Source organism: Monodon monoceros, unplaced genomic scaffold (assembly GCF_005190385.1).
Source record: "Monodon monoceros isolate NGI ecotype Baffin Bay Population unplaced genomic scaffold, NGI_Narwhal_1 Super_Scaffold_1, whole genome shotgun sequence".
Taxonomy (NCBI): domain Eukaryota; kingdom Metazoa; phylum Chordata; class Mammalia; order Artiodactyla; family Monodontidae; genus Monodon; species Monodon monoceros.
Genome location: NW_021703765.1, coordinates 34,647,680 through 34,669,165, shown reverse-complemented (window position 1 = coordinate 34,669,165; position 21,486 = coordinate 34,647,680).

Below are 21,486 nucleotides of genomic sequence, written 5' to 3'. Positions count from 1 at the left end.
GGTAGTTCTATTTTTAGATTTTTAAGGAACCTCCATACTGCTTTCCATAGTGGCTGTATCAACTTACATTCTTACCAACAGTGCAAGAGGGTTCCCTTTTCTCCACACCCTCTCCAGCATTTACTGTTTGTAGATTTTCTGTTGATGGCCATTCTGACTGGTGTGAGATGATATCTCACTGTACTTCTGATTTGCATTTCTCTAATGATTAATGATGTTGAGCGTTCTTTCATGTGTTTGTTGGCAGTCTGTATATTTTCTTTGGAGAAATGTCTATTTAGGTCTTCTGCCCATTTTTGGACTGGGTTGTTTGTTTTTCTGATATTGAGCTTCATGAGCTCCTTGTAAATTTTGGAGATTAATCCTTTGTCAGTTGCTTCATTTGCAAACATTTTCTCCCATTCTGAGGGTTGTCTTTTCGTCTTGCTTATGTTTTACTTTGCTGTGCAAAAGCTTTTAAGTTTCATTAGGTCCCATTTGCTTATTTTTGTTTTTATTTCCATTTCTCTAGGAAGTGGGTCAAAAAGGATCTTGCTGTGATTTATGTCATAGGGTGTTCTGCCTATGTTTTCCTCTAAGAGTTTGATAGTGTCTAACCTTACATTTAGGTCTTTAATCCATTTTGAGCTTTTTTTTGAGTATGGTGTTAGGGGGTGTTCTAAGTTCATACTGTTACATGTACCTGTCCAGTTTTCCCAAAACCACATATTGAAGAGGCTGTCTTTTCTCCACTGCATATGCTTGCTTCCTTTATCAAAGATAAGGGGACCATATGTGCGTGGGTTTATCTCTCGGCTTTCTATCCTGTTCCACTGATCTATATTTCTTTTTTTGTGCCAGTACCATACTGCCTTGATTTCTATAGCTATGTAGTGTAGTCTGAAGTCAGGGAGCATGATTCCTCCAGCTCCGTTTTTCTTTCTGAAGATTGCTTTGGCTATTCGGAGTCTTTTGTGCTTCCATACAAATTGTGAAATTTTTTGTTCTAGTTCCGTGAAAAATGCCAATAGTAGCTTGATAGGGATTGCATTGAATCTGTCGATTGCTTTGGGTAGTAGAGTCATTTTCACAAGGTTGATTCTTCCAATGCAAGAACATGGTATATCTCTCCATCTATTTGTATCATATTTAACTTCTTTCATTAGTCTCTTATAATTTTCTGCATACAGGTCTTTTGTCCCCTTAGGTAGGTATATTCCTAGATATTTTATTCTTTTTGTTGCAGTGGTAAATGGGAGTGTTTCCTTACTTTCTCTTTCAGATATTTCATCATTAGTGTATAGGAATGCCAGAGATTTCTGTGCAGTAATTTTGTATTCCGCTACTTTGCCAAATTTATTGATTAGCTCTAGTAGTTTTCTGGTTGCATCTTTATGATTCTCTCTATATAGTATCATGTCATCAGCAAACAGTGACAGCTTTACTTCTTCTTTTCCGATTTGGATTCCTTTTATTTCTTTTTCTTCTCTGATTGCTGTGGCTAAAACTTCCAAACTATGTTGAATAAGAGTGGTGAGAGTGGGTAACCTTGTCTTGTTCCTGATCTTAGTGGAAATGGTTTCAGTTTTTCACCATTGAGGACAATATTGGCTATGGGTTTGTCATATATGGCCTTAATATGTTGAGGAAAGTTCCCTCTATGCCTGCCTTCTGCAGGGTTTTGATCATAAATGGGTGTTGAATTATGTCAAAAGCTTTCTCTGCATCTATTGAGATGATCATGTTTTTTCTCCTTCAATTTGTTAATATGGTGTATTACATTGATTTGCGTATATTGAAGAATCCTTGGATTCCAGGGATAAACCCCACTTGATCATGGTGTATGATCCTTTTAATGTGCTGTTGGATTCTGTTTGCTAGTATTTTGTTGAGGAATTTTGCATCTATGTTCATCATTGATATTGGCCTATAGTTTTCTTTCTTTGTGACATCTTTGTCTGGATTTGGTATCAGCGTGATGGTGGCTTTGTAGAATGAGTTTGGGAGTGTTCCTGCCTCTGCTATATTTTGGAAGAGTTTGAGAAGGATAGGTGCTCGCTCTTCTCTAAATGTTTGGTAGAATTCGCCTGTGAAGCCATCTGGTCCTAGACTTTATTTTGTTGGAAGATTTTTAATTACAGTTTCAACTTCAGTGCTTGTGATTGGTCTGTTCATATTTTATATTTATTTCCAGTTCAACCTCAGAAGGTAGTGCATTTCTAAGAATTGGTCCATTTCTTCTAGGTTGTCCATTTTATTGGCATAGAGTTGCTTGTAGTAATCTCTCATGATCCTTTGTATTTCTGCAGTGTCAGTTGTTACTTATCCTTTTTCATTTCTAATTCTATTGATTTGAGTCTTCTGCTTTTTTTTTCTTGCTGAGTCTGAGTCTGGCTAATGGTTTATCAATGTTGTTTATCTTCTAAAAAAAACAGCTTTTAGTTTTATTGATCTTTGCTATCATTTCCTTCATATCTTTTTCAATTATTTCTGATCTGATCTTAGGATTTCCTTCCTTCTGATAAGTTTGTGGTTATTTGTTCTTCTTTCTCTAATTGCTTTAGGTGTGAGGTTACGTTGTTTATTTGAGATGTTTCTTGTTTCTTAATGTACGATTGTATTGCTATTAACTTTCCTCTTAGAACTGCTTTTTCTGCATCCCATAGGTTTTTGGTCATCATGTTTTCATTGTCATTTGTTTCTAGGTATTTTTTGATTTCCTCTTTTATTTCTTCAGTGATCTCTTGGTTATTAAGTAGCATATTGTTTAGTGGCCATGTGTTTATATTTTTTACAGTCTTTTTCCTGTAATTGATATCTAGTCTCATTGTGGTAAGAAAAGGTACTTGATAGAGTTTCAGTTTTCTTCAATTTACCAAGGCTTGATTTGTGACCCAAGATATGATCTATCCTGGAGAATGTTCCATGAGCACTTGTGAAGAAAGTGTATTTTGTTGTTTTTGATTGGAATGTCCTATAAATATCAATTAAGTCCATCTTGTTTAATGTATCATTTAAAGCTTGTGTTTCCTTATTTATTTTCATTTTGGATGATCTGTGCATTTTTGAAAGTGGGGTGTTAAAGTCCCCTACTATGACTTTCTTACTGTCGATTTCCCCTTTTATGGCTGTTAGTATTTTCCTTATGTTTTGACGTGCTTTTATGTTGGGTGCACAAATATTTACAATTGTTATATCTTCTTCTTGCATCCATCCCTTGATCATTATGTAGTGTCCTTCTTTGTCTCTTCTAATAGTCTTCATTTTAAAGTCTATTTTGTCTGATATGAGAATTGCTACTCCAGCTTTCTTTTGATTTCCATTTGCATGGAATATCTTTTTCAGTTCCCTCACTTTCAGTCTGTATGCGTCCCTATGTCTGAAGTGTGTCTCTTGTAGACAGCATATATATGGGTCTTGTTTATGTATCCATTCAGCCAGTCTATATTGTTTGGTTGGATCATTTAATCCATTTACATTTAAGGGAATTATCAATATGTATGTTCCTATTACCATTTTCTTAATTGTTTTGGGTTTGTTATAGTATGTCTTTTCCTTCTCTTGTGTTTCCTGCCTAGAGAAGTTCCTGTAGACTTTGTTGTAAAGCTGGTTTGGTGGTGCTGAATTTTCTTAGCTTTTGCTTGTCTGTTAACATTTTAGTTTCTCCATCAAATCTGAATGAGATCCTTGCTGGGTAGAGAAATCTTAGTTGTAGGTTTTTCTCTGTCATCACTTTAAATATGTCCTGCCACTCCATTCTGGCTTGCAGAGTTTCTGCTGAAAGATTAACTGTTAACCTTATGGGGATTCCCTTGTGTGTTTTCTGTTGTTTTTCCCTTGCTGCTTTTAATATTTTTTTTGTTTTAATTTTGATAGTTTGATTAATATGTGTTTTGGCATGGTTCTCTTTGGATTTATCCTCTGTGCAACTCTCTGTGCTTCCTGGGCTTGATTAACTATTTCCTTTCCCATACTACAGATGTTTTTAACTATAATCTCTTCAAATATTTTCTCAGTCCCTTTCTTTTTCTCTTCTTCTTCTGAGACCCCTATAATTCGAATGTTGGTGGGTTTAATGTTGTCTCAGAGGACTCTGAGACTGTCCTCAGTTCTTTTCATTCTTTTTTTCCTTATTCTGCTCTGCAGTAGTTATTTCCACTATTTTATCTTCCAGGTCACTTATCCGTTCTTCTGCCTCAGTTATTCTGCTATTGTTCCCTTCTAGAGAATTTTAAATTTCATTTATTGTTTTGTTCATTGCTGTTTGTTTGCTCTTGAGTTCTTCTATGTCCTTGTTAAATGTTTCTTTTTTTTTTCTCTATTATATTTCCAAGATTTTACATCATCTTTACTATCATTATTCTGAATTATTTTTCAGGTAGACTGCCTATTTCCTCTTCATTTGTTAGGTCTGGTGGGTTTTTGCCTTGCTCCTTCATCTGTGATGTGTTTTTCTCTCCTCTCATTTTGCTTAATTTACTGTGTTTTGGGTCTCCTTTTCGCAGGCTGCAAGTTCGTAGCTCCCATTGTCTTTTGTGTCTGTCCCCAGTGGCTAAGGTTGGCTCAGTTGCTTGTGTAGGCTTCCTGTTGGTGGAGACTATTTCCTGTGTTCTGGTGGATGAGGCTGGATATTGTTTTTCTGGTTGGCAGGTCCATGTCTTGTGGTGTGTTTTGGGGTGTCTGTGGCCTTATTATGATTTTAGGCAGCCTTTCTGCTAATGGGTGGGTTAGTGTTCCTGTCTTGCTAGTTGTTTGCCATAGGGTGTCCAGCACTGTAGCTTGCTGGTTGTTGAGTGAACCTGGGTGTTGGCATTGAGATGGAGATCTCTGGGAGATTTTCGCTATTTGATATTACATGGAGCCGGGAGGTCTCTTGTGGACCAGTGTCTTGAACTTCGCTCTCTCATCTCAGTGGCACAGCCCTGACCCCTGGCTGGAGCACCAAGAGCCTTTCATGCACACCACTCAGAATAAATGGGGAAAAAATAGAAAGAAATAACGAAGATAAAATAAAATAACATAAAATAAAATAAAAGAATGTTATTAGAATAAAAATTAATTATTAAGAAAGAAAATTGTTAAAGTAAAAATTTAAAAAAAAAAAACAAATGGACAGACAGAACCCTAGGACAAATGGTAAAATCAAAGCTGTACAGAGAAGATCACACACAGAAGCATACACATACACACTAACACAAAGAGAAAAAGTGAAAAAAAAATATATTTTCTCCCAAAGTCCACCTCCTCAATTTGGGATGACTCATTTTCTATTCAGGTATTCCACAGATGCAGGGTACTTTAAGTATACTGTGGAGATTTAATCCACCACTCCTGAGACCGCTGGGAGAAATTTCCCTTTCTCTTCTTTTTTTGCACAGCTCACAGGGTCAGCTTTGGATTTGGACCCGCCTCTGTGTGTAGGTCACCTGGGGCGTCTGTTCTTCACTCAGAAAGGACGGAGTTAAAGGAGCAGCTGATTCAGGGGCTCTGGCTCACTCAAGTTGGGGGGAGAGAGGGGTATGGATGCACGGCAAGCCTGCAGAGGCAGAGGCTGGCATGACAGTGCATCAGCCTGAGGCGTGCCATGTGTTCTCCCAGGGAAGTTGTCCCTGTATCATGGGACCCTGGCAGTGGCGGGCTGCACAGGCTCCCAGGAGGGGAGGTGTGGATAGTGACCTGTACTTGCACACAGGCTTCTTGGTGGCTGCAGCTGCAGCCTAAGCCTCCCATGCCCGTCTCTGTGGTCCATGCTGATAGCTGTGGCTCACACCCATCTCTGGAGCTCCTTTAAGCAGTGCTCTTAATCCCCTCTCCTCATGCACCAGGAAACAAAGAGGCAATAAAAAATCTCTTGCATCTTTGGCAGCTCCAGACCTTTTCCCAGACTCCCTCCCAGCTAGCTCTGGTGCACTAGCTCCCTTCAGGCTGTGTTCATGCAGCCAACCCCAGTCCTCTCTCTGGGATCTGACCTACGAATCCCGAGCCTCAACTCCCAGCCCCCATGTGTCCCGGCGGGTGAGTAGACAAGCTTCTTGGGCTGGTGCGTGCTGGTCAGCACTGATCTTCTGTGTGGAAATCGGTCCACTTTGCCATCTGCACCCCTGTTGCTGTGCTCTCCACCATGGCTCCGAAGCTCCCCCCCTCCACCACCTGTGGTCCCTACTTGCGAAGCGGCTTCCTAGGGTGTGGAAACCTTTCCTCCTTCACAGCTCCCTCCCACTGGTGCAGGTCCCATCCCTATTCTTTTGTCTCTGTTTTTTTCTTTTTACTTTTGCCCTACCCAGGTATGTGAGGAGTTTCTTGCCTTTTGGGAGGTCTTCTGCCAGCATTCAGTAGGTGTTCTGTAGGAGCTGTTCCACATGTAGATGTATTTCTGATGTATTTGTGGGGAGGAAGGTGATCTCTGCATCTTGCTCTTCCGCCATCTTGAAGCTCCTCCCCACATTTAAGTTTTTAAACCATTTTGAGTCTATTTTTGTATATGGTGTGAGACAGTAGTCTCCTTTGATTAATTTTCATGTAACTGTCTAGTGTTCCCAACATCATTTGTTGAAGAGGTGGTCTTTTCCCCATTGTAGAATCTTGCCTCTCTTGTTGTAGTTTAATTGACCATATAAGTGTGAGTTTATTTCTGGGCTCACTAATCTGTTCCATTCATCTATATGTCTGTTTTTGTGACAGTTCCATACTGTTTTGATTACTGTAGCTTTGCATTGTAATTTATAATCAGAAAACATGATACATCCAGCTCTGTTCTTCTTTCTCCAGGTTTCTTTGACAATTTGGGGTCTTTTTTGGTTCCATACAAATTTTAGGATTATTTGTTCTAGTCCTGTGAGAAATGCTGTTGGTAGTTTGATAGAGATTGCATTGAATGTGAAGATTCCCTTGGGAAGTATGGTCATTTTAACAATATTAATCTTCCAACCAATAAATATTTTATATATTTCCATTTGTTTCTGTTGTCTTCAGTGTCTTTCATCAGTGTCAGTTTTCTGAGTACAAGTTTTCTTGTACTCCTTGGTTAAATTTTTTTCTAGATATTGTAGTCTTTTTGATGCAATGGTAAATGGAATTGTTCCTTAATTTATCTTTCTGATAGTTTCTTATTATTATATGGAAATAAAACAGATTCCTACATATGAATATTATATCCTGCAAATTTACCAAATTAATTTATTCTAAAATTTTTTGTTGGCATCTTTAAGATTTTCTATATATATAGTATCATGTCATCTGCAAACAGTGACACTTTTACATCTTTCTTTCCAGCTTACTCCTTATGTAACTGTTTCTTGTCTGATTGCTGTGGCTAGTACTTTTAATAATATGTTGAATAAAAGTGGCAAGAATGGGCAACATTGTCTTGTTCCTGATCTTAGAGCAAAAGCTTTCAGGTTTTCACTGTTGAGTACAATGTTTGCTATAGGTTTCTCATACATGGTCTTTATTAAAATAGAGGTATGTTCCCTCTATACCCACTTTGTTGAGAGTTTTATCATAAATGAATGTAGAATTTTGTCAAAAGCTTCTCCTGCACCTATTGAGATATTTGTAAATTTTTATTTTTCAATTTGTCAATGTGGTGTATCACATTGGCTGATTTGTAGATATTAAAGCATCTATGCATCCCTAGGATAAATCCCATTTGATCATGGTGTATATTCCTTTTGCTGTATTGTTGGATTCGGTTTGCTAATATTTTGTTGAAGATTTTTGCAAATGTGATCATCAGTGATATTGGACATTTTTCTTTTTTGTGATATCTTTGTCTGGTTTTGGTATCAAGCTTATCCTAGCTTCATATAATGAGGTTGGAAATGTTCCTTCCTCTTCAAGTTTTTGGAATAGTTTGGAAAAACATGTTAAACTTTCTTTAAATGTTTGGCAGAATTCACCTGTGAAATCGTCTGATCCTGGACTTTGGAATGCTGCAAGTTTTTTTGTTTTTCTTTTTCCATTACTGGTAATGGTCTGTTTCTATTTTCTATGTCTTTCTTGTTCAGCCTTGGGAGATTGCACATCTCTTGGAATTCGTCCATTTCTTCTAGATTGCCCATTTTATTAGCACATAGTTATTCATAGTAATCTCTTATGATCCTTTGTATTTCTGTGGTGTCAGTTACAACTTCTCCTTTTTCATTTCTGACTTAGGCCTTCTCTCTTTTTTTCTTGATGAGTCTGTCTAAAGGCTTATCTACTTTGCTTATCATTTCAATGAATCATCCTTTAGTTTCATTGATCCTTTCTTTTCTTTACTTTTTTTAATCTATTTCATGTATTTCTGCTCTGACTTTATTATTTATTTCCTTCTACTAACTTTGGGTTTTGTTCTTCTTTTTCTAGTTCCTTTAGGTGTAAGATTAGATTATTTGAGATTTTTCTTGTTTTCTGAGATAGGTTTGTACAGCTATAAACTCTGTTCTTACAACTAACTACTTTTAGTAAGTCCCATAGATTGTGAGCCATTGTGTTTCCATTTTCATTGGTCTCCAGATATTATTTATTTCCTCTTTGATTTCTTTAGTGGTCCATTGGTTGTTGAGTAGAATATTGTTTAGCCTCCACGTGATTGTATATTTTGCAGGGTTTTTTTCTTAATATTTCATTGCTACTCCCATACCTTTGTGGTCAGGAAAGATGGTTGGTTATAATTTTACTTTTTAAAAAATTTATTGAGACGTATTTTGTAGCCCAGCATGTGATCTATCCTGGAGAATGTTCTACGTGCTTTTGAAAAGAATGAGTATACTGCTGCTTTTGGATGGAATGCTCTCTCTATAGATAGATAGATAAGTTCAATAGATAGATAGATAGATAGATAGATAGATAGATAGATAGATGATAGACAGATAGATTCCATCTCATCTAGTGCATCATTTAAGGCCAGTGTTTCCTTATTGACTTTCTGTCTGGATGATTTGTCTATTTATCTAAGTGGATGTTAAAGTCCTCTGTTGTTATTGAGTAGCAGTCAATTTTTCCCTTTATGTTTGCTTTACGTATTTAGGTTATCCTATATTGGGTACATATATATTTACAATGGTTATATCTTCTTGCTGGATTGATCTCTTTATTACTGTACAGTGTCATTCTTTGTCCCTTGTTACAGTTTTTGTTTTAAAGTCAAATTTCTCTGATGTAAGTTTTGCTACCACAGCTTTTTTTTCATTTCCGTTTGCATGAAATACCTTTTTTCCCCCCAGTTCCTCACTTTTAGTCTATGGGTGTCTTTAGATGTGAACTGAGTCTTTTTATAGGTGGCACATATATGGGTTTTGTTTTGCTTTATCCATTCAGCCATCTATGTAGGTCTTTTGATTGAAGTATTTAGCTCATTTACATTTAATTATTGATAGGTATGCACTTATCATTTTGTTAATTGTTTTCTATTTGTTTTTAGTTCTTTTTTGTTCTTGCTCTCTTCTTTTCTGATTTGATGACTGTCTTTAGTGTTATGTTTGATTTTCTTTCTATTTTGTGTGTGTGTGTATCCATTATAGTTTTTTTTGTTTATGGTTAATATGATGTTCATACATATTTTATTTATGATTATTTTAAGCTGATGATATCTTAAGTTTGAACACATTCTAACAACTCTGCATGTTTATTCTCCTCCTCCCATGTTTAATGTTTTTGACACCATATTTTACATCTTTTTTGTTTTGCATATCCCTTAAATTCTTATTGTGAATATAGATGATTTACTCCTTTTGTTTTAAAATTTCCTACTAGTTTTATATGTGGTTACTCTTCTACCTTTACTGTATATTTTCTTTACCAATGAGATTTTCCTTTTGTCTTTTTTTTTTTTAATATTTCTAGTTGTGGTCTTTTCTTTTCCACTTAGAGAAGTCCCTTTAACATTTCTTATAATGCTGGTTTAGTGGTGCTGAACTCCCTTAGCTTTTGCTTGTTTATAAGACTATTTATCTCTACTTCAAATCTGAGTGAAAGCCTTGCCAAGTAGATTATTCATAGTTGTAGGTTTTTTTTTTCATCACTTTGAATATATTGTGTCACTCCCATCTGGCCTGCAGTTTTTGATAAAAAGTCAGCTGATGGCCCAGTGGCAGTTCCCTTGTATGTAGCTAGTTGTATTTTTTTCTCTTACTGTTTTTAAGATTACCTCTTTATCTTGAATTTTTCCATTTTAATTATAATTTGCCTTGGTGTGGACCTCTCTGGGTTTATCATGTTTGGAAATCTCTGTGTTTCCTGGACCTGGATGTCTGTTTCCTTCCCCAGGTTAGAGAAGTTCTTCAAATACATTTTCTCTGCCTTTCTTTCTCTCTTCTCCCTTCTGGAAACCCTATAATAAAAATGTTACTATGCTTGATTCTGCCTCAGTGATTTCTTAAACTATCCTCATTAAAAAAAATATATATATATATATATATATATATATATATATATATATATATATATTCTTCCTTTTTTCTGTTCAATTTAGGTGATTTTCACTACTCTGCTTGTCTTCCAGTTTGCTGATCCATTCCTCTGTATCATCTAATATACTGTTGATTCCTTCTAGTGTGTGTGCACGTGTGTGTGTTTTAATTTCAGTTACTTTATTTTTCAGCTCTGATTGGTTCTTCCCTATATTTTCGAACCCTTTTTAAACTTCTCACTGGGTGCAGCCATTCTTCTCCCAAGTGTGTTAAGCATCTTTATAATCATTACCTTGAACTCTTTTTTGAGTAGATTGCTTATCTCCACTTTGTTTAGTTCTTTTCGTGGGGTTCTGTCTTATTCTTTCATTAAGAACATACTCCTCTGTTTCCTCATTTTGCCTAATTCTTTGTGTATTTCTATGTATTAGATAGGTCAATTACATTTCCTGATCTTAGAGAAGGGGCCTTATACTGGAGATGTCCTGTGGTGCACAGAAGTTCATTCCCCTTTGGTCATCAGAGCTATATGCTCTAGGGGCACTCCTGTGGGCTGCATGGACCCTTATGTTGTGGTGGATCTGACTACTTTGTGTGTGCAGGAAGGAAGGTCTGGCCACTGACCTCATTGGCTGCCAAGTCATGACTCATGAGTTGACTGCTGGCACACTGGTGGCTGGGCTGGGTCCATTGTGTCTGACAGCAGGCCTCAGGGGTTCTTGGGGCTGATGCTAGCCCACTGGTGGGCAGAGAAGCCCCCAATACTAATTGGCTAGAGAAAGCACTCCAAAGTGGTTCTTGACAGGAGGACACCAGTGTCCTTGTGGTAGAATGAGCTCCTAAATGGCTGCCACCAACATTTATGTCCCCAGGGGAGTCCCAGTGACCTATAACTTCTTCAGGAGGCTATCCAAGATCAGTAAGTGAGTCTTACCCAGGCTCCTTTCAAATTATTGACTTTGTGCTAGGACTTGGAGTGTGTGAGAGTTTGTGCACACTCTTTAAAATTAGTCTTTCTTTCCTACAACCCTCCAGCTTTCCCATATGCAAGCCCCACTAGCTTTCAAAGCAAAGTATTCTGGTAGCTTCTCTTCCCACTGCAGCACCCCAAGGTGGTGTTCAGACCTTTCACTCCTCAGGAAGAACCTCTACTATTATGATTATTCTCCCATTTTTAGATCAGCTACATAGGAGTGTGGATCTTGACTATATTGCATCTCAACTTCCAACATATTTCCTTTTGGTTCCTTCTTTATATCTTTTATTGTGGGTAATATTTTCTGCCAGTCTTCAGGTCATCCTCATAAATAGTAATTCTGTGAATAGTTATAATTTTGCTGTGCCCATGGGAAGAGGTAAGCTCAGGGTTTTCCTACTCTTCTATCTTAGCCAGATGTCTCTGTCACTGTCATTTTACTGTACTTTGTTTAATTTCCTCTACGTTGCTGAGAATATTGTTTGTTTAATTATTTTAATTCTTGTGGCTGAACACACAGTTTCAACTTTCATTATGTGAATTTGTTTCTCAGCTGTTTAAATCCATTGATTTCAGTTCAATCTTTTTATTCAACACCACTGAATGCTTAGCATTGTAGTAAGCTGTGATAGTGATGCTGAAGTAAAATGGATGATTTCTATTCAGTGGATGCTTACAATCTAGTTGCCTTGAAAAAGTCTGTCTCTATTAGTGTTTGCTTGGAGAGCTGCCCTCAGACACAGAAGTCAGGATAGCAGGGTCAGTAATCAACTTGTGATCTCCAGAATGCATTTCACCTGTTTTGTGGAGGATCATGAAATTAATACTTCTTGTTACTTCTATCATTAATAATAACAATGCTTCTTTAGTGCATGCAGGGATTTATGGATAAGAAAACACTTTCACATATTTCACTTTGTTTGTGCCTACTTGGGTGGCCTTGTGGATAGAGGGTCACTGGACATTTCTAGGCCTTGTTCTTGTTCCTACCTGCATCTTGGGACACATGCATGTGTCTGTATGACTCACGGGTGTGGAAAAGGGTGTTTCAATAGTTTACAGGAGGGCTTCCCTGGTGGAGCAGTGGTTGAGAGTCCACCTGCCAATTCAGGGGACACAGGCTCTAGCCCTGGTCTGGGAGGATCCCACATGCCATGGAGCAGCTAAGCCCATGAGCCACAACTACTTAGCCTGTGAGCCACAACTACTGAACCTGCATGCCACAACTACTGAAGCCTGTGTGCCTAGAGTCCATGCTCCACAACAAGAGAAGCCACTGCAATGAGAGGCCTGCACACCACAATGAGGGGTGGCCCCCATTCACCACAACTGGAGAGGGCCCATGCGCAGCAGCAAAGACCCAACAGAGCCGAAAATTAAATAAATAAATAAATAAATTTATTTTAAAAAATAGTTTACAGGAAAGTGTTTAGGGTTTCAGATCACAGTAATCCCCTTTTTAAATGATGCATTTAACTTATTCAGCGTACTTCCACATCCTTTCTCCCATTTGATCCTCATAAGTTTATTTTGTCATAAAGTATATTTACATTTTATTCATATTTACAGTTCTTCTCTCATCAAAGGAAACCAACAAAACTTCCACAGGCATTGCATATCAATTTCTTATAGCCCAATACTGTAAAAATCATTGCTTCCCCTCACCTACCTCATCTACAGTTCTGTAATAATAGTTCACCATTCCAAATCCTCCCTCTGACTCTTACTCTTGTATATGCATCAGTAATTCTCAGATAATCTGTCCAAAGATGGTGCTTTTCCCTTTTCTCTTTTAGTGAGAAATGTAAAGATTTTCTTCCTACTTGTAACTTGAAAACTTTCTATTTTTAAAAAATAATTTCTGCTAGTTAATTGTAAGCTTAATAAAAAGTGCTATGTGGAGACTAAGTATAGATTTATTTTCCAATGGACAGGCACAGTCTTTCCTGACATGGAAATTTCTTTAGCTAGATACAGTACCTCTGCTGTATTTAATTTCTTTTGCTTCCATCAACCTTAAAGAACTTTGTTTTTCAATATCTTTTCTCCTGGTGAGAACATAACCATTCTATCAGGGATAGAGTGACTCCTAGGTATTATCCTTTTCCATCTTCAGTTAAAACACAAAATATTAAATAACTCTGAATCTTATGCTTTGTCCTTTTTTCCTGTAGGTGATCCATATGATGTTTTCTAAATGTATCCCAGTGTTCCATGGAGCCATACATATTAGATGTACCTTATATGAACTACACTAAAACAAATTGAATCATGATATGCACAAATTCCATTGACACCACATACAATATTATTACATAATATCTCTATATGGTTTTCTATTTATGATATATTCTTTAAGCTTAATTTTTCAATTTTTCTTTACAATTTTATATTTGAAAATATATCCAAGACGTTCTGATTCACCATACATACACTATTTTGCCTTAAGTCCTACACATATATTCTATTCTCTTCTCTTCTTTCTTCTTCCTATTTCTCTTCCTTCTTCTCTTCATTTTCCCCTCTTTTCTGTTATTTTTTCTATTATGAGACTCTGCCTTTATTCCCCCTCCTCTTTACTTTCTTTATCACTTTATCATTGTTACATGGTGATTTCTTTTCCTTTACACCAGTGATTCTCAACTGGGAACAGTTTTGCCCTCAATGACATTTGGTGATGTCTAGTGATACTTTTGGTTGTCACAACTAGAAGAGGGGTGCTACTGGAATCCAATGTATAAGACAAGGGAGTGCCCACAACAAAGAATTATCCAGTTCAAAATGTCAGTAATGTTGAGATTGAGAAATACATCTTTACTCTTACCACCGTTTTAGTGCCCTATCCATAAACCACAGCTGTTTCTACCTATACCACACTGTTCCTTTATAAACATTTTCACTGTAGTTTTCTCAAATGTAGCATTTATTTGCTGAGTGTTTCTACAGACAACATATAAAATAAAAGCTTCCATAAAACATTCAGCTTGGTATAGAGGTTTTATATTTAAATATCATATCTGTTGTCCTGAACCTATTCAGATACTGATTTCTAATGGTGATCAAGCTACTGATTGTTGGCATGGGACATAAAAGAGGCCTGTCACACGATAAAATAAATGTGCAAAAGTAAAATGAATATTTTAGAACATTCATTCTTAGCCTCTGATGCACTGCCTTTGCCCCTGAGTTATGGAAGCTCATATGCTGGTATTTTGGGGGGATAAACCTGTCTTTCTCCCTAACTGTAAGACGGTTTTGAGCCCTAGATCTCATTTATCTTTTCATCCTCTGACTCAGTAGGACTTTACAGTAATAAATCTGAATAAATGTTTAAAATAACATCTCTGACTCATTCATCTTGTGACTTAATCTCTTTCCCAGTAAACTACTGATTATGGTGTGAGACATTTTATATGAGCTCACCTGACACACCATATATTTACAAGGTTTTAATGGGAAAATTATATAGCCCAATAAAATCTTGTCTTTTTTCAAATAAATATCCACATCCCTTCCCTCTTTTACAGTCCCCCATGATTTATCTTGGGACCAATAGAAATTTTCCACTTCTTTTTGACTTACCATTGGGTCTTCTCAGGATTTCCAGAATTTTTATTAGTGTTTTTGGTCTCCAATCTCTTACACTTTCTTCACTGTAAAATATAATTTTAATCTATTTATTTTAATGTCCTGGTCATTTAATTTTTTCCCACGTACAGCTGCAAAGAAGAATTCAAAATTTTTCTCGATGTTGTTTCAAAAATTTTAAAAATGTCATCAAATCAGCAGCACTTTCCCTTGACCAACAACATAATATTTGATTTTCAGTGAGGATTTTTAAAATTTCTCAGATAGGTTTTCTAGTATGAATGCATAATTTTATCATTTTCCATAAAGATTTTTCTTCCTTCTATAAATACACCCTTTCAACAATACCTTAAACTTCTTCATACCTTAAACTTCTTCAACAATACCTTAAACTTCTTCTCTATATGGTTTTCTATTTATGATTTATTCTTTAAGCTTAATTTTTCAATTTTTCTTTACAATTTTATATTTGAAAATATATAAATAAACTAAGAATTTCTTATCTCAAAACCAACAATCCTCTATTCTATTTTGATTGCATTCTCTGAGCCTTTAGTGGCTTTGCTTTTTCTTTTCCTGCTTTTTCCTTCTTTTTTAATCTTTACCCTATCCACACAAATTTCCCTCATTATTTTCTGTTTCTTCCCCTCATCTATGTTTTATTTGTACTTTCTGTGTAATAGTTCTATATTTTGGAATATTTACTTTGTTCATTAAAACCTCTGTTTTAGTCCCTCACCTTTGCACGTTTCTTCTACATTCAACACAAATTTATTTAAGCATCTTCTGAATTCCTGAAAAAAAGAAAAAAAAAAGCTATTATAAAATAGCATAGCTTTTGTTTTAAATTATATAATATTATAGGCATTGTTTCTTGTTAACTCAAAAATCATTCCCATCTTTTCCCCCCTTAATGGTAGAATCTGTCTTCCAAAATAGTACAGAAAATGCCAAATGCTTGCTGTCCCAATCTTCAGATCTTCATTACAGCTAAGGATGTTTCCTAAGTCATTTCTAGCCAAAAATGGATATGAGGGAGTCAGCTTAGAAGATTCTGGAAAAGACCATCTTTTATAAAAACAAGAGAGAGATTTTGAGGAACCCCTTCTCACAGTCACTATTCTCTTAATCTTGGGCATTATCTTATGAAGCAATGATGCTTGGGACTAGTGATTCCTTGGCCACAGGGAGATTTTGTGCTTCAGACCAGAAGGATACAGTGGTGTGAAAAAACTTGGTTCTTAGTGACATTGTTATGCCTCAGAACAAATAATTTATGGTGATACTTATGATGTTGGTAATAATGGCTGACGATTTTTGGAGGGTTTATTAAATGCCAAGCATTTTATACTCTTTACACATATTATCTAATTCTATACATAACCCTAAGTGCTTTTAAGATCTATTTTCCAAATTTTACATCAGAGGAACGTAAAGAACAAAGGTGTTAAGTAGCTTGCCCATGGTCACAGAGCTAGTCAGTGGCACAGCTGGAATCTGAGCACTGACAGGTTGGATCCATCATTTATATTCGTACCATTAAGTTATACTTTCTCATCAATCCAGGAGTCATCTGCTCTAGACTTTGTAGTATGTGAGATAATTGTGCCTGACCTTTTTAAAACATTGTCGCCTAACATTCTTCTCCTAAGTGAAAGCTCCTTAACACAATGGTTCTTCAGTCTGTTGCAGACATCGGTTGTCCTAATCTACACCCCTTAACTAATTAATTTGTCTATTGGAAATTATATTCCCTAATGTAGCTTGTATAAATGAGCCATCTTAAATTCTGTCTTCCTACCTCTTTCTGTTATGTGCACTGTCTGCTACTCACCCATTCCTCTACTATTCCTCTTTCTGTTACCTAGTTCCATATATTTTTGTACAATTGTTGTTATTTTCTTTGTCACTGCTATACATTAATATCTATGAATATTTCCCTTACTTCCTTATTCTTAAAGTTCAGGCCAACTATCTCTTTGGGAGGAAAATTGGAGGGGGTTCTCTCTCCATTACCAGCTCTTTCCAGATCCTTACATTTGTTTGTCTCTGACTACTCTGCCTTTTCTCCCATCTTTCACTTTACAACTTCATCCTCATTACCCTTCCTTCTATTTTCTGAAACTCTCATCAACTATTTTTAATAGCATGTTATTAATAAACGATGAGGTCTTTAAATGCAGTGACTATCTTATATACTTACTTCTTTGTTATTTAGGGGGGAAAGTTTGCATCCCTAGAGAACCCAACACCTGCTAGGAGCTCAGTGGCACCCATTAAAAGGAAAAACAAATGAGTGACTGTGTTAACAAGACTTTGAGAAATTTTCCTGCATTAATTTCCACAGATACTACCAACACCAAGACTCTTTCTCTCCCATGAAGAGTCCTAGAGTCTATCTGTCATCCTGGGTTCTTTCTTATTATTTCACTTTCTTGTGCAGTTTGGATAGATGTGTCCTTTTTGTCCCCAGAAACTATCAAAATTAACCTTTAAAAATGGTACTTATTCCCTGGACCTAAAATATTTTACCTGATTGTGCCTTTTACTTAAATGGTTTCCTGAGCTTCATCAATAGCTGAAATTTAGATGTGCTCTGTGCAGCTATAATTCATCTCAGTTCTTAAACAAAAAGTGCCCATAGACACTGCTTCATCCTCAAGTGAGTGAACAGGGTCTTTAGCCTTAGCCTATTAGTAGAATCATCACAAAGTTCTCTGAACAGTATTCGTCCATTTTACTTCTGATGCCATCTCTATAATAAATTCAATTTATCTTCTCATCTAATGCTCATATCAAATTTCTTGTGTCCTAGATTTTGAATTACAGCAAGTATGTCCCTTGGTATATCCAATAGAATTAATAATCAGGGTCTCCACCGTGTGATCTCTTGCCAGGCCTCTGCCCTCATCACTGGTGTTACTGTTTTCCACAAATCTTCCCACAAAATGATTCCTCCCCCTGCCAGAGGTATTTATAATACATATGCTGGTCTTCTCTTCTTCCTCTTCCTCTTTTAAAGAACACTTATAAAGCCTGCTTTCTTTCTCTTTACTGTCATCTTTTTACTTTCTCTCTCATCCCAATTATTTGGATTTTCTCTGTGTTTTCTCTAGTATTATCAATATTTTTATTATGTAATAATGTTGATTAATGTTGTTACTGCTATGCATGAAAAACCTATGATAAGCCAGGAACTCTTCCTGGTATGTATATATTTGTGTGTTTGTGTATTTTAAAACTCATAATAGCTAAAAAACTTTTTTAAATTAGAAAACTGAGACAATTTTTAAGTAAGTGGCTCTGGATCACATCTGATGATAAATACATGTGAATGTATGTATTTTATTTAACTCTCATATGTATGTACATCATAACTCACCAATGAGATGTGTTATTATTATTATTTTTTTAATGAGATAACTGAGGTTAGGTGAGATTGAGAACATTGACCTGTAGACAGCATACTGAACACTGGATAAATGCAAACATATGGTCACATGGAGTCCAGGAAATTTAGTTTCCATCCAAAGCTTGAGGCTACAGACAATAGACATCCACTCCCGTCTCTTGCCTTCCTCTACCCAGTATGAATTTGAGAGTCATATATGTAAACTTTCTGTTTGCTCCTGCCTGCAATTCTGAAAAGTGAAGAAATCCTACTCTGCTGTCTAGGTGAACTTTGAACTGATAGGGTGTGAGAGGCAACATAATTATACATTAGTGTCTGTTCTCTTAGAAGAAACTCCGAGGGTGTCTTGTCTCAAGGGTGTCACTTGCTCTGGGGTTTGGGGCAGGAGTTGTCAGATGGTATTTTAGGGGATTTAGGCGCTTCTAAAATTCCAAATAGTGACTTACCAAAAAGGCCATAGTACAATAATAAAATTGGACATGTTCAATAGTTAAAACAGTGCAGAAAACAAAGCTGATAGAAACAAAAGATTGCAAAAAGGAAAATAGGTCTGAAAGTCATGGAAGTTTCTGTATGGTTTACATTCTCATTAATAGGAGAGATGAGTGTCTGGGGTTGTGAACTTATTTATAATCTATATAGGGTCTGACTTCCACTTAACATAAACTAGCACTCTATTAGCCCTTCATAACCATTTCTGAGATGATTTTAACCCTATATTATAAATCATTAAAAACTGTTGCTAACTGACATTATGTTAGTATATTTCTGAGACAGGAAAAATATTGTTGTGGAATACATGCTCCAAATAAAATTTTGAGTCTAGAATTTCATCTGAAACAACATCAACTGTGACTCCTTTCATGTGAACATTTGGCACACCATGGCCCCAGTGCCTTTTGTACCATAACTTGTTTCTACTTGATTTAGAAATATCTGGAGGCAACACCGACCCTGGGGCAGAGCCTGGAACACTTGTCCTGGCATCTCAAAATTAGAACAGTAGTTAGTGGATGAACAGCAGCACTACCCTTTCACATTGGCTTCTCTGAAGGTGTCCTCTCAACTTAAGTTTCTTCACGTGGTCTTTTCAACAGAAGAGTGTCTCCTAAGTGGGGTTGAGTGTGTGATATTTCTCTAAAGACTTTATCTTAATAATTAGCATTCATAAATTGCAAAGTATGATGAAGCCTTTATGATTTTTAGCCCTTTCCCCCTATAATATAGATAGGAAATTAAAAATTCAAGAAGGAGAAATTATGTATTAAAAGACACATAAAATGTTGCTGGAAGTCTGCTCAACAGGTTTGAAGGAGCTTTTTCAGTCTTCAGGTGGTAAAACTTAATGTCATTTCTTGAACAGTTGGATAAGTTAAGTTTTTCTTCTTAAAGAGAAATTATTTTTGATTTCTCCAAAGTCTTCTGAATTGATTCCTGTCAGAGAGGTCTGAGGAAAAGGTGAAAAAACATGAATAGAGTCAGAAAGATCATCACAGCCATCTGTCAACTAGGAATTCCTGCTTATAACATGGAACGGCAATGGTGATAATATTCAGCTTGGACATAGAATATGATAGCTTCAAAGTTCATAGTAATAAGGCAGCTAGCCAAAACAACTAAAACTCTTGGGGTTGATCTACATATCTATCTATCTATCTATCTATCTATCCATCCATGTATGCATGTATCTATTGAACTACCTGTTTATATCCTTAATGCATCAAACACAATGTATAATAAGAAATCCCCTCCTAGACACTGTCTCATTAAACTACCGAACATGAAGATGAAGAGAAGAGCAGAGAGTGAGAATGATGGAGAAAGAGACTATGATTACTTTCAGAGAAGCAAGAGTGGTAGGTGACTTCCTATCACCACCAAAGAAAAGCAATAAAACAGGAGAAGGAGGTACTGGGGGAATATAACTCTCAAACATCTGATAAATGCAATGATTTGAATAGAGGAGGTCTGAGTTCAAAGTCCTTGCTTAAAACCTCAGTGCTATTGTGCCTTTATTTCAGCCATAGTCAAACAAATATGGAACTTACTGATGAAGGAAAGAAAGATGATGACTATCATCATTGGCTGTAAGACTTTAACACTGCATTTATCCTCTTTCCTCCAGAATTAACACTTCTCCCACCTTCATCATCTTTGTCTGTGCCACTTTTCTTCTCCACTTCCCTTAGTTTGGATTTTGACTAATCATTTATTTCTATTCTTCACCATCTTCTTCATTTGTTTCAATAACTTATTAGCAATTCTTTATCATAATATCAATCAGAGGTGACCTCTGTTCTTCAAGTCAACAATTACATGCCAATCTCTATGATCACCTTATTGCTAGAAAAATAAATCCCAGGTAACATATTTTATATTTCTTAGGGTCCCCACTACACATTCTTCTTCTAAAAACTGAACTTTATTCTTTTAAACTGCAAAAATAAAATATAAATACATTAATTAATTAAACAGTATTTTTTTTCTTTTTTTTTCCTCCCCACAAAATGCTTTCAGGGGCATTACCTAACATGATCCTCATAATGATCTTATGAACTAGATGTTGCCTTTATTCTCATTTTATAGGTGAAAACATTGGTTTTATAGAATTACATGATTATCCAATTCACACAATCAGTGAATTAAAGCTAAAACCTAAGCCATTTGAGTAAAAATTCCATGTACATTTTAATTTACCAGTGAAGCCCCTCCTATCATACCTGATTTATGTTCAAGGAGTTGGTTTTCTAAGGGACAATCAATATAAAAAGCCTGAGAATTATCCCAGGGGAACAGTGCAAGTTTCAGTAGCTTCTTCAGAAACTTAGAAATGGAACTAGTAAAGATATTACTACTATGGATCTCCCCATCCTGAGTTATAAATACAACAAGCTGATTATTATGATGATACTTCATTCTAATAAGAACTGAAATAAGACAACGAAATCATGATACTTGGCACTTATATAGCACTATTCATCTTCTGAGTTCTTTACAAAACAGTAATTAATAAAAGGAGGGCAACAGAGAGTTTGCTGATCAGGTGGTGCACACATAAAAATAACTCCTTCAGAATTAAGGAAAGTGCCTAGTTGAGATCCAGACTGAAACTGCAGGAGGTGTGGTAGTGAGAGGTGAGA